This window comes from Sapajus apella, unplaced genomic scaffold, assembly GCF_009761245.1.
Source record: "Sapajus apella isolate SASKATOON/1434 unplaced genomic scaffold, GSC_monkey_1.0 scaffold19, whole genome shotgun sequence".
Taxonomy (NCBI): domain Eukaryota; kingdom Metazoa; phylum Chordata; class Mammalia; order Primates; family Cebidae; genus Sapajus; species Sapajus apella.
Window position 1 is genome coordinate 23,233,438 of NW_022436959.1, and position 14,959 is coordinate 23,248,396.

The window sequence follows — 14,959 nt, forward strand, 5'->3', positions numbered from 1 at the left end:
TGTTCCTTTTGTTACTTGAAGATAAATTCTTTTTCCAGCTTTTGTTTTCAAAAGGCACAGCTTACTGAGGGGTGATGCTGGAGGTTGGAGAGGGAAGCAAATAATTGGGAGAAGCTGCAGGGGACCACAAGCATCAAAGAAGAGAATAAGGTTATCTTGACTAGGAAGGGGATGGAGATCTGCTGGTCCCATGATTAACAGGGATCTATGTCCCAGCGCCTGCTGAACCACCTGAGGGGTGGAAGAACTGGGGGAGGTTGGCTGAGACATGAGATGTCCAGAGAGGCTGTTCCTGAAGGGCTTAGCAAAGATCCCTATGACTGGCACTATTTACCTTCAAGCAGTGGGCTTGGCATAAAGAAAAATGAAATCATGTCCTTTGCAGCAATGTGGATGTGGCTGGAGGCCATTATCCTAAGTGAACTAACTCAGAAGCAGAAAATCAAATATCTCATATTCTCACTTATAAGCAGGAGTTAAACAATGGATAAACATGGACATAAAGAAGAAGAAGAAGATAATAGACCCTGGAGACTATAAAAGGTGAGAGGGTGGGAAGAGGGTGAAGGTTGAAAAATTACCTATTAGGTATAATGTTCAATACTTTGGTGATAGGTAGATTAGAAGCCCAACCCCCACCATTATGCAATATACCTATGTAATAAATACATGTCTCTCCTAAGCCAAAATTGAAAATAATTTCTAAGAAAAGAAAAAGTGTTCTTGGATACAGAGGGTGTCATCATAGTAGTACTTGACTGAGCCACAGAGATTGTCCCTCATTTTCCAGTCATCCAGGGAAATCCTAAATTTCCCAGTTGCTCTAAAGAGGTGGATGGATGTTGTTAGAACAACCGAGGTGGGCTCTCTTAACAGCCAAAAAAGATGAGGTTTGAAATCAGATTCAGTTTGATTTAGTGACATAAAGATAATATGACATTTCTTGCTTGTGAGTTTAGGAACTAGAAATTATAATGACTGCAAGTATTGAGCAATATAAATGTCTTCAGCAAATGAATTATAAACATAATTCTGAATAATGAGATTAAAATTATTTTCCTCCAATGTACACATCAAAAAGAAAAGTTCAAACCATATATATCAAATAAACATATAAGTTAAAATAGAATGAAAATAGCATTATAGTTTATTAGGATAGATTATTGTAGGTAAAAGATCCTCTAGGATTTTTCAGTGCATAGAAAAATTTAAAGCTCTTGAATTTATTTGTATAAACCCAAATGATGAAAACTAAAATTAAAAAAATACAGCATTCTTTAGCACTTATCTGTACCTATCACCAAACATTTAGGAGGTGTGACTCTATAAAGCTTACTTATTTTGAGAGAGAACCCAGTGAACTTGTCATCATTCACATACTGTGTCAAGTACCCTGACTAGCCCCAATTCTAATCTTAACACATGGATTTGGTTAAATCACTTAACTCTTCTGATTCTCAGTGGTATCACCTGTAAATTACAAAGATTGTAATAGGAGATTCTGTGGCTTCAACCAACTCCAAATTTCTCTTATAATCACAATACTTTGAAACATTTTATTTTATTTTATTTTTTGAGACGGAGTTTCGCTCTTGTTACCCAGGCTGGAGTGCAACGGCACGATCTCGGCTCACCGCAACCTCCGCCTCCTGGGCTCAGGCAATTCTCCTGCCTCAACCTCCTGAGTAGCTAGGATTACAGGCACGTGCCACCATGCCCAGCTAATTTTTTGTATTTTTAGTAGAGACGGGGTTTCACCATGTTGACCAGGATGGTCTCGATCTCTTGACCTCGTGATCCACCCGCCTCGGCCTCCCAAAGTTCTGGGATTACAGGCTTGAGCCACCGCGCCCGGCCTGAAACATTTTATTTTCCTGTCCTTTAGTCAAATATCCCAAACCTTGCCATGTTCACTGTCATTCATCTAAAAGAAATACTGCCAGTTAAAGTAGTCAAAAAATGATTCTGTCATCAACTATCCATTTCAGAATTCCCCTTTCTTATTGTCTGAAGAGTCCATTTGAGTAACTAACACATCAAAATCTCAATGCTACTAGGAAAACTCACATCAGTGTTGAATAAAGGCAGCATTACCCACCTTGTTTTGTTCACAAGAAGCCCTCCAAGTAGTTTAAGTTGTTTCAATGAAAACCCATACTCAAAGAGTCTCTTACATTAAAATTATTTACCAACAATACGCTGCCAGCTAGCTACAAAGGATGAGGTCTGAAAATGTTTTAGGGAATGGCAGCATCTTTGAAATCAGCATCATCTTTTAGTGTATATAATGCATTCAATTCACTAAAAACAAGGAATGTGCATTAGTCTCAAATATGATTTGCTTTAAAAACGCCCTTTTCCAGACACATATAGTAGGCATGTGCCAACTGTGGAGCAAAGATACAGCATCTCGAAGAGCACCAACATTCTTTTAAATCTAAGGTTCTTAAATATTTGCTGGAAATCAGGCTAATCATTGTAAAAATCAAAATTTGTATACACAATTTTGTACATTAGCGCTTATCAATGAGAACTGTTTATAATACTTTACTGAGACTAAAATGAAGGCATGCATTTGAACTCCAAATGTTTGCATTTGTCCACATGCTTTTAGGACTGGAAAGCAGACAAAAGTAGTATTTCCATTTTATAGTTCGGAAAACTTACAGCATAGACATCACTGATTTCTACAAAGTTATGGAGTAGGTACTATTAAGTCTAGAATACAAATAATCTTATGCTGTTTGTCTTTCATTTTGTTGGTAATAGATATTACAATTAAGGTCAGATAGATTCATTCTCTCAGTAAATCTTTGTGGCTATACTTCGTACTTAAGTGTAAGAATATTTTGCCAATAAAGTAAATTTTCTCACATTCTCTAAATAAATAATAATTGAAAAACTAATACAAAATAGACAAAACTGTAGGGACAGAAAAGTGTAATACTTCTCACCCATTGGAGGAAATAAGAATAAATAAAAGTTTCCTCTTCAAAGCTTTCCTCTTAGTTTATTACAAATAAATATAGTTTCCTCAAAGGTTTATTTACTTTAAAGCTTTTGCTAACCATCTTAAAGTAGCTGCTAGTCATAATAAAGAAATAAGTGCATTCTGTGTTCTTAGTTGTTACACCTCATCCTAGATATTTGCCCTGACATGCCTGGGCAAGCCCAAGCAAGTCTTGGGTCATCTCTTATTCTCCTGCCTTATCTGGAAATGTTATGGCTTCTCTAAGCATTCCTCAAGTTAATCCTCTTTTCCTTTGCTCTCCTCTGCCTTTATTTCTTTAGAAAATTTCCAAGTTTTTAGCCAATTGAATCAAGCACAGAATGTGAGGTCCCATTCTGGCCAATGAAAACCGAACACAGCATTAGGGCGATTGGGTCAGATTTTGAAAGTTACAAATGCCCGTTTCCCTCGTTCAGGTGTGCTCTCGTGGCAAGACTTCTGGTGAGTTGCACCCTTCCTGCAGGAAGTAAACTAGCCTTGCTGAGTAATCCATTGCCTTGATGTGGATTTTTTCCAAAGTTATAAACTTGTTTCCAACACCCATCTTAAGTGTCATGGCCAACACTCTTATAACAAAAGCCAGATTAAAAAGAGAAAAGCGTAACAAATGTATTTAAATTACATGAGAAATTTCAGAAATGAGATCTAAAGTTCCAGGGAAAACTGTCTTTCAATGCTTAGATTTGATAAAGAATGGACAGCCAGGTAGAAATGTGACTACCCAAAACAGTGTGATCTTATGGTAGTGGACTGACGGGGAAAACCCAACAAAGCATGTCTGTCCATATTCTTCTTGGTCCTTCAGCATAGCATTTCTCCATCCCAGATATGGGGCAGGACCCCTCTGGGATAGAGATCATCAGGGAGAAGGGAGAGGGAAGAGAGTGACCTTTGTAGGTTTTATGGCTTGCTTTGGGGAAAAAGGGTTCTAATTCTTTGACTTGCCTTGGGGAAGTTGAATTCTGCTTTCAATAACTTGCTTTAGTAGAGAAAGGCGGGTGGGAGACAGGAGGATTGGAGAAGGTCAGACAGACCTTGCTTGTGAGGCCTTTCTGACGTCCTTCAGTTCAAAGTACTCAGCACCCCAAGGGTATTGTGTTCTGAGCCCCAACAACACCATGGGTGATGCAGTCTATCTTATTGGATTCTCTGTGAAAGGTTTACATCTAAACAGCAAACAAATCATATATTTGGTTTCCTTGACCTACAGAAAATAAGCTGCGCAGTCAAACTGCAGAAAAAGCTTTTATAAATAGACAAATATGTAACAAATATGTTTCCTCCCCACCCCCCACATCTTGTTGCTTTTGAAACATGTATTCACTTTTATAGTTATACACACACACACACACAGACCCTAAAGTACCTATGTTTTTAATTCTCGGTTTAAAATTCTCAACTCTTTCCTTTATAGACATGAAAATTAAGACCATATATATGACATCGGTCAGGAGCAAATCTTTATAATAGGACATAAGCCACCTCCTGACAATATTAGCAGCCACTCCTTAAATTCTATATATTGTATTCATTTTACTAAACACAAAATACAAATTTCCCTTCTCTATAATTCTTCCATTCAAGACATACCACTTCGTTGAATCAGAGATTTTCGTTGAACACAAGCCAGCCATTAGGATGAGATAATGAATACCAAATATATGTGTATATCCCACTCTTTTTTATTCTTAAAAGTGTGACAGAAGAGACTGGGAGAGACTGATGCCTCTAAGCAGTTCTGTCTTTAGACACAACCAAGAAAAACTCATTGTTTTACAAATACAAAAACAGTGTTTTTATGTTGTGCGTGTGTGTGTTTGTGTATTTGTCATATAAAAAAGTTTTCTTGACAGCTTGGTACCCTGTTGAGTAAGTGGGAATTACACAAAACAGAAATGTAGAAGAGGGTGTCCTCAGGCCAGAGGACAGGGTAGAGAGCTCAGGAGTCCATGTTGGATAGGACACCATGGAAATCACAGGTGGAGTGGGGAGTTTCCTTAAACTGGCAACATCCAATCACCCCAAGAGAGGTACTTAGACAGACTTGGTTGCCAAGATAACCATTTCCTCCTCTCTTCTTGGTTGGTCCAGTTTTGATCGATGCTTAGAACTGCCTAAAGCTCTTGAGAGGCAGAAATAAGAGACAGGAGACGGAAACTTGCCTACCTGGCTAGCTGAAGTGCTGGAACGGGACAGTCCCCATCCTAGGCCGAGGCAGATTCAACCCCCGCTTGGGACCAAGTTCCATTCTGCTCCGCCGAGCCACGGTGCAGACTCACAGGCAACAGTGCTCAGGTCCTCTGAATCAAGCAAATCATCTGGCTTGGGATGAAGGCTGTTGCTGGGCTGTGAGCTCAGCTTAATTCAATCTTTGTAATGAAATATGGTCTGTGGGCCTTCACTTGTGCTTTTGTCCCTGGTCCCAGAAATATTTAGAATTGGCCTGCATTACATGTTATTTCAATCGTTCTTGGTTATAGCAATTTATCTAAGATTCTTCCTTAGAGCCAATGATACATACAGTCAATGTAATTGGAAACGGTGCCTAACGTTTCTCTCCTACTTCCTCATTTCCTTTTTTTTTTTTTTTTTTAGCAATGGCTAAATTGATCGTATTCATTACCCATTAAGAAAGAATTTGTGTTTGTAAAAATGTGTGAGAAGATAGAAAGATAACATTCTAATGATAAAAAGTTTACATCTATACTGGAGTATTGCCTTAGTTATCAAGTTTTCTTTTTTTTTTTTTTTTACTCCAATTGAATCTAGGGAAAAACAGGAGAACACTGTGGTCTCCTCAATTAATGTAAAAGTACACAGGGCCGGTGAAAACCAGTACACAGCCATTATCTTAATCACTGTGCCACGTGTCTCTAATTAACAAACAACGTTCACAGTCAAACACTCTTTTTTGAGAGGGAGTTTTGCTCTCGTTACCCAGGCTGGAGTGGAGTGGCAGGATCTCAGCTCACCGCAACCTTCGCCTCCTGGGTTCAAGCAATTCTCCTGCCTCAGCCTCCCGAGTAGCTGGGACTACAGGCACACGCCACCATGCCCTGCTAATTTTTTGTATTCTTAGTAGAGACGGGGTTTCACCATGTCACCAGGATGGTCTCGATCTCTTGACCTCGTGATCCACCCGCCTCGGCCTCCCAAAGTGCTGGGATTATAGGCGTGAGCCACCGCACCTGGCCCACAGTCAAACATTCTTAAATGTAGTTGTGAAAATAATTTTTGCAGTAAGTTACCTATTATTTACGATCTTCCTTTTCTAGCAAATATCACTCATTACTGCTAAATCCCATACTCAGAATCATAAGGGAAAGTGCTTGTAAACTCAATAACGCATAGCTGATGTGAATTTCACAAATTCTGAGATTAAATCTTTTTTTTAGGCTAGATTAATGGAAAGCCAGATATACTTGGTGGGTGGGGGGCACTTGGGAACAGGGTACACAGCATAGGTTCAATAATGCTCTGAAAACCAAAAGTTAGTTCTTTGTTTTTGAGAGGGAGTCTTGCTCTGTCACCAAGCTGGAGTGCAGTGGCACGATCAGCTCACCACAACCTCCGCTTCCCGGGTTCAAACGATTCTCCTGCCTTAGCCTCCCAAGTAGCTGGGACTACAGGCATGTGCTACCACGCCCAGCTACGTTTTGTGTTTTTAGTAGAGAAGGGGTTTCATTATGTTGGCCAGGCTGGTCTCAAACCCCTGACCTCAGATGATCCTACCACCTCAGCCTCCCGAAGTGCTGGCATTACAGGCGTGAGCCAGCATGCCTGGCTACCAAAAGGTAGTTTTGATGGTGCATCCTTATGTAAACTTGACATTAGGCCTTTTTATAGTCTATATTTATTCAATTTTTAATATATATCTATATTTTTCTGCAGAAAAATATATCTGTATTATATTCCAGAGTGTTGTCTAATAATCTTTAAGAATTATACAGTACACTGTATATTGAGATATAGATTTCTTTCCCCTACTGTGAAAAATAACAAAAGTTTCAAATAAGAGATTGTGGGTTGGTACTTTGGTTTAGAGATTCAGGTTAGAAATGTAGTTTCTCAATTGTGGTCCAGAGTCAAGACCACAGAAGTCAAGCTTATACAGAAAAAAAGTTTTCACAAGTATGAGGCAAAATGAAATACATACATACACAACACCCACACAGATTTTAGAAGGCTATACAATTTAACATATAGAACATATTCTAAATGTATGTTCTTTGTACTGTTATTTTTTTGTTAAAATGCATCAAAGGACAAAGTTTAAACAAATTTAGTATAACGATAATAATTGGCTTTTATTTGCTATTCTAGAATGCAGCAACACCTCATTCCATAAAATAGAATGTGTGTTCTGATGGGCCCGGCAGAGAAACTTGCTTTTATTAATATAAACAGAAAAGAGCTGAGGAAAGCAGAATCAAAAAGCAAAAGCATACTGGTAGTTTCAAAGGATATTTTTGTTTGTTTGTTTGTTTGGAAAGATTTAAGCAGACGGGACTTCCTTATCATACTAGCTAAACTAGCTTGCGGGGAATGGGCTATCATCTCTCTCTTTTCTGATTTCACCGAGGGTCAGATAAATGACTTAATTTCTACTTGGTGGTTTGAAAGGTGTATGTAAATAGCCCCATTTTGTCTTGGTCTGTTGAGTGTAGTGCAGGAGTTCATTCCCAACCAATGATCCCTTATAAATTTAATTGAACAAATGTATTCCTTTCATAAAATAATTTGATAGTCAAAAGTAAGTTATTCCCCCACCACCTTTTTGTTGTTGTTGCTTTTAATGGACAAATAAAATTGTATATATTTACCATATACAATATGATGTTTGAAATATATATACATTGTGGAATGGCTAAATTGAGTTAATTAACATATTTGCTACCTCACATAGTTATCTATTTTGTGTGAGAATGCTTAAAATCCACTCAGCATTTTTCAGTTTTTCAATACGACACATATCATATTCTTGAAATATATGAGTATGATGAATATGTATTCACCATGTTTATAATAGTTGTGTTCTTATCTGGCAAAATAAAATGTTGTTAGCTTAATGTTGACTTTTCAATATCTTTTTTATTTTATTTTATTTTATTTACATTTTATCAACCTAAAATTTGAGCAAACTGAAGAGCTATTTAGAAACCATCAGGTCTCTACAAAAAACTGTTTCTGGTATTCTAAGTGTGAAACAATTTCTCCATTTTCCGAGGTGACTAAGTGGTACCTGATGAACTGATAGACTCAGGACACCATAGAAGAAAAAAGAAAAATAGAGATGGGAATAAGGGAAAAGAAAAGAAATGTGCCTTGAGCAATGATTTTGGATAGTATTCGTTGATACCAACTTACAGTATTCTTATTATAAGCTTTTCTTAGAAAACAGCATCTTTATGTCTACATGGTGATGTCGAATCAATATGTTTAGCAGTCCTCACGGCAAACTCCCTGAAAAATATTTTATTGTTTTTACTCTCATAATTTAGACACATATTTCCCAAACTGTAATCCATCCAGCATCAGTCTTACAAGATATTTGCCAAGGGAATAAAATTATCAAACACCTTTGGAAAGTTTAGCAGAACCTGCCTTTACCCCAGCCGGGCTCCCCATCCCCTCTCTCGGAGGCACCCTCCCCACCAAAACACTAACACTGAGATTTATTCACAGGAAGCATTTGCTTGTTAAGGCTCTGAAAAGTGCCAGAGGGTTTTTTGTTTAATGTTGTTTCAAAGCAGTTTAATTGTGTCCAAACCAGCATTTCTCAAACTTTCAAACTTACCCTCTCAACTTTTTGTTTTTCATTTCCAGATAACTTCTATTAGCATTCCATGATAATGTTCTTTCCTCAGGTCATACTTTGGGAAACTGTGTCCTTCTGTTTATTGCGTTAACCGCAGGCAAAATTAGACTGCACATTAGAAAGGGCTGCAAATCAGACCTGAACAATTAGCTAGCAACCAGTTATTCATAGTTTGAGCGGTTCTGTTCATCCATTTGTTGACTCTATGACTTCGGGTGAATCCTCTCACTTTCTTTAGCATCTGTTTTCTTTGCTGTAAAATGGCACACTCATCTGCTGAAGCAGGGTTGTTCTAAAGATCCAGTGAAAGAATTCATGCAGTAAATGAAGTGTTCAGTTCACCACATAACATCAAGCAGAACTCCATTAAATGTCTATTCTCAGCCCTCTGCCAAGCAACATTAACAAATGAACAGTTAAAAGTTAATTTTTTTATTATTATTATTTTTTTTAAGGTGGGGTTTCACCATGATGGCGAGGCTGGTCTTGAACTCCTGACCTCAGGTGATCCACACACCTCGGCCTCCTGAAGTGCTAGGATTACAGGCGTGAGCCACAGCGCCCAGCCTAAAAATTAATTTTTTTAAAAAAATGCTTCTCCAATACAAAGTTTTATAAATTCCAAGGAAATGGTTTACTCTACTAATCTTGGGTTAGCGGGCTACCTGTTATTTCCGTGACTACTGAAAAGTAACTTTACATATGGATAATTGCAAAGCAGATCAATTTTCGGAACAAATGCCCTTGAAAATGTCTCTTTAATTTTCATTTAATTTGAAGAGATTCATTTGTAGTCCCTATTCATGCAAAACTACCATTGACATCACTTAGTCCTTAACTAAATCAGGTAATGTAAATTATAAAAGCAAAATAACTGAATAGACACAAGAATCTTGTGCTCATATTGTCGCTTCACCATTTAAATTTAAAAACTAGGAAGAGCATGAGGACTCAGAGTAAAAATGAAACAGTAATTTAAAAATGCTCAGAAGAGTTTAAGTGAAACCATAATGAAACAAAGCAGAATTTTACACCTTGTCACGGAAAATCTGAAACAGGACTTACAGAAAACAGTAATAGATTCCATTTTGCCTCAAACAGGCTAAATCCTGTGATGAAAATAAAACAGATTAATATGCTAGGGACTGAGTTAGAGGTGTCAAAGACCAAAGTTTCAACAAATTGAGTTTCAGAGATCTAATTAGCTTTTTATTAGTGATTTGTGAATCAGGCAGCATTCAGTCTGTAAATTAGGAGGGAGCTCTGATGAACTAAACTGAGTGGGTAAGTTTTACACGCAAAAAAAATTGAAGAAAAGCAGGAAAAGGGGCAATAGTGGATTGGCCATTTCAAAGTTACTTTCCTTGTAGGGACGTAAACAAAAACATGTTGGTTTAATGAGATTTGGCTATTTATCTTCCTCCTCATTTCTTGGACGATCAGATCTTACAAGTAATTAACTTAGGTTTCAGTTTGGTGGTGTGGTACCTTAGCATGAGTAACTCCATTTTGAACTTGCTGTCATTTCTTTAACAGAGGAAACATGAGGAGGATTACAGAAGACCCCCTCAAGAGGTGTTTCGTGCTTATTATGTCTCTACTTTTAGTTTACACTCTTGATTTGGTGGGGGTATGCTATATTATCTGTGCATTCCTAATATAATACAATGTTTGCACACTGCAGATGATGAATGTGAATAGAGATTTTAATATGAGGAAAGAAGTTTAAACTTTGGCATAACAGATTTAGTTTAGGTATAATTAATATAACCTAACCCCAAGATGTTAAGTCCCTAAATAATATTTTTATTTAAAGCTATGAATTTTCTTTGCTTTAGCAGCTTTAAAAATACTATGTATATCTATTAATTCTACCAACAAAGTCATTGAATATCTATAAGGTGGCAAACACTCTGCTAGGTGATGAGATTACAATCATGAGAAAGATAAAATGCCCGTCCTCCTGGAATCATGTGTCTAATTGTGGAAGCAATATTTCATAAACAAGGACAGCCAATAAATGTATTCAATCTGTGATAAGTTGAACATCCCAAAAAGGAAAAAATGTCTTCAGCCAACTTCTAAGATGACCACCAACAATCCCAGTCTCCTGTTATTCACACCACATCTTATATTGTAAGGAGATTGACCTGTGTGATCAATAACATATGGCGGAAGTGATGGTTAAGTCACTTCCAAGATAAGATTGCAAAAGACCATGGACTCCATCTTAGGCTCTCTCAGCTTATTCAAACAAGGAAGGTCATGTCGTCAGCAGCCTTATGAAGAAGCTCACAGGACAAAAAGTGAAAGTATGTGGCCAAAAGTCAAGAACAAACGGAGATTTGCCAACTACCATGAGTGAGCTTAAAAGCAGATTTTCTAGCCACAGATGACTATAGCCCTACTCAACAGCTTAACTACTACGTCAAGAGAAACTGTGAACCAGAATCTACCAGCTAATTGCTCCTAGATTCTTGAGTCATAGAAACTGTAAGACTATAAATTTAAGCTCCTAAATTTTAGGATAGTTTGTGACTCAGTGATTGAAAACTAATACAGGTCTTTCACTGCAGATAGTTTGAGAAACAATAATTTGGAGTGTTCTTGGCCAATAAAAATATATTCAAGGCTTAAATATGAATTGATAAATTCATATTAAGCATGGGTCTGTGTTGGAAAATAAGAAGAGTAGTATGGCATTGATAATAAACCAGATGATCTACTGATGCCTCTTCATCTTCTGAGATTGAGGTATCAGAATCCTAGCACTGATATCCCCCATTACAACAGAGATGAGTCAAGTAGCAAGAGCTATTTATAATAAATGTCATGGCCTTTTCTTTTATTTTAACCGATAACACATTATTTTAAGAATTCTCAGTAAATTTAGTAGCAGTGGGTGTGACAATGTGCGTATGCATAGAAAGGAATATTTTTGCTTTAACTCTAAATGCAAAAACTATTTTTAGGTCCCATCCATGCACATACCTGAAGTAATGGTATTTTCCTTCCTGAATGCCTTCCTGAAAATGCTGCCTGCCTTTATTGACTCACATGTTGTCAAGTGTGTTACATACAAATCTCTCCTAACAAAGGCAAGACTCTTCTTCCTAAATAACTTATTTTTTGGGTGGATCGCTTGCTTCCAAATATATTTGATAAACCAATGTGCATTGATGTGATATGACACAACAGAAATGAGTAATTTTAACTTACAAGGTAAAAGTGAATCAAGAACAAAAATCTGAGTTTTATTTAGAGTGTGTCATAAGATACAAAGAAGATTTGTAGCTTTCTTTGATGTGCTCACATGAAATGCCTGTAGTCAAACGGCTATTTTTAAACTTGAGAAGAAATTCAGGACAAAAGGAATATTTTAAATATAAAAGGGAATTCAGGGAGATCACAAAGAAGTGAAATCACTATTACAAAAGTTCAAAGACACATTGTTCTTCAAATATCAAGAAGCAGACTTAAATACCATTGGTGACCCTTATTCAGGGGATACTTTCTAGGGTTTAAGGAAGTGACAGACATGAGGCCATTCTTTTGCCCCCTTTTCAGAAACTCTTGATTTTGGATCACTATTATGTTTAACTTCCTTAAGACTAATTCTCCTGTTGTGCTAGGCATTTTGAACTCAGTAAGATCCCAACTGCAATATAATTGGTATGCTGTGGCAGGCATCAGGTCAGCTGACCACCGAAGACCAGGAAGAGGACTCTGATGTGTCAATCCCTTGTCTGAGAAAGTGAGTGTTGCCTATCAGGAATTTGCTCCTACATGGACGGGAAGCTAGAAAACTTTTCTACACATAGGCAGGATGTCAGGCTATTGCCAGATATAAAGGACAGTCCCAAAAGCCATCCAGAAGGTCATATGGATAGATTTCAATGGCACCAGGCCAATGGAGGCTGAACTAGAGAGGAGAGGTCTATTGTCAAATGTTAACAGAAAAAGCTCTAACAAACCAAAATGGCAACTTTTACAGAGTACCAACTCGGCAAGGCAGTTTAAATATGTTAGCATATTTTCTTCTCACATCAATTTAGGAATATAGGTTTTATATCCATTAGTCACATGTGAAAACAGACTCAGACAGGTGAATTGGTTGACCTATGATGGAGCCAGCATTCAAATCCACAACTGTGTCTCATGTCAAATCCTCTTTCCACTATATTGTTTTTTTTGGTTTTTGCTTTTTTAGTGAGTTCAACATAACCAGTTATTACAATTTTTAAAACCAGGGATTTCTTTTTTAAGAGATCTTAAGGGCACCCAGGACAAATCCTTTATTTAATATGTTAAGAAAAGAGAGAGCGAAAGAAAGGTCACATTAGTACAAGCTCTGACTTTGAATTATAAACTTCAGATACTTTGTGTTGGTCACATAAATATCACATCCTTAGAAATCACAAAGAATCTGTTTCTGTGCCAAAGGAAAAAAAAGGAAACAAACCTACGCATTAGATAAATATATTTAGTTCAGTACAGCTTTTAATTTTCTTTTGATAATGATTTTAAGAAAAAAAACTTGTTTCTTTTTGTTTTTCAACTTTATTGAGGCATCACTGACAAATAAAAATCCTATATATTTAAAGTATATAACGTGGCGTTTTAATATACATTCCAGTACTGCGTAACAACCTTTTAGTCAACAACAGACCGTGTATACAATAGTGGGTTCATAAGATTACAACGGAACTGAAAAATTTCTATTGTCTAATGGGCATGGCATCGTAGTGCAATGTGATACTCACCAGTTTGTGTTGATGCTGATATAAACAAACCTGTGGCATTGCCAGTCATATAAAATATATAGCACAAACAATTTCATATGGTATATAATACTTAATAATAAATGACTATTACGGGTTTGTGTATTTCCTGCAGGTGTGGGGCCTTCAGGCAGAACCTCTGCTAGGGCAGGGCAGAAGGAAAATGTGGGGTCAGAGCCCCCACTCAGAGTACCTACTGGGGCACTGCCTAGTGGAGCTGTGAGAAGAAGGCCACAGTCCTCTAGACCCCAAAATGTTAGATCCACCACCGCTCGCATTGTGTGCCTGGAAAAGGGGCAAACACTTAGAAAGCAGCTGAGACGGGCTCTGTACCCTGCAAAGCCACAGGGGTGGAGCTCCCCAAGACAATGGAAACTTACCTTTTGCATTAGTGTGACCTCAATATGACACAAGGAGTCAAAGGAGATCACTTTAGAACTTTAATGTTTAATGACTACTCTATTGGATTTTGAACTTGCATGGATTCTGTAGCACCTTTGTTTTGGCCAATTTCTCCCATTTGAAATGGATGTATTATTCAATGCTTATACCCCCATTTTATCTAGAAAGTAACTAACTTGCTTTTGATTTTACAGGCTCATAGTCAAAAGGGACTTGCCTTGTCTCAGATGAGACTTGGACTCAGACTTTTAGTTTAAGCTAAAATGAGTTAAGACTTTAGGGGACTGTTGGGAGGGAAGGTATGATTGGGTTTGAAATGTGAGGGCATGTGATTTGGGAAGGGCTGGGGCAACGTGCTATGCTTTGGCTCTGTCTCCACCCAAATCTCACCTTGGATTGTAGCTCCCACAAACCCCACCTTGGGAGGGACCTTGTGGGAAGTAATTGAATCATGAGGGGTGGGCTTTTCCTGTGCGGTTCTCATGATAGTGACTAGTCTCATGAGAGCTGATGGTTTTATAAAGGGAAGTTCTCCTGCACATGCCCTCTTCCCTGCCACCATGTAAGACATGCCTTTACTCCTCCTTTGCCTTCTGCCATGATTGTGAGTCCCCAGCTATGGGGACCTGTGAGTCCATTAAAATTCCTTTTCTTTATAATTACCCAGTCTCTGGCATTTCTTCATAGCAGCGTAAAAATTGACTAATACTCTAACCAAACATTTTTTTCTTTTTTTTTTTTTTTTTTTTTTGAGACGGAGTTTCGCTCTTGTTACCCAGGCTGGAGTGCAATGGCGCGATCTCGGCTCACCGCAACCTCCGCCTCCTGGGTTCAGGCAATTCTCCTGCCTCAGCCTCCTGAGCAGCTGGGACTACAGGCACGCGCCACCATGCCCAGCTAATTTTTGTATTTTTAGTAGAGACGGGGTTTCACCATGTTGACCAGGAT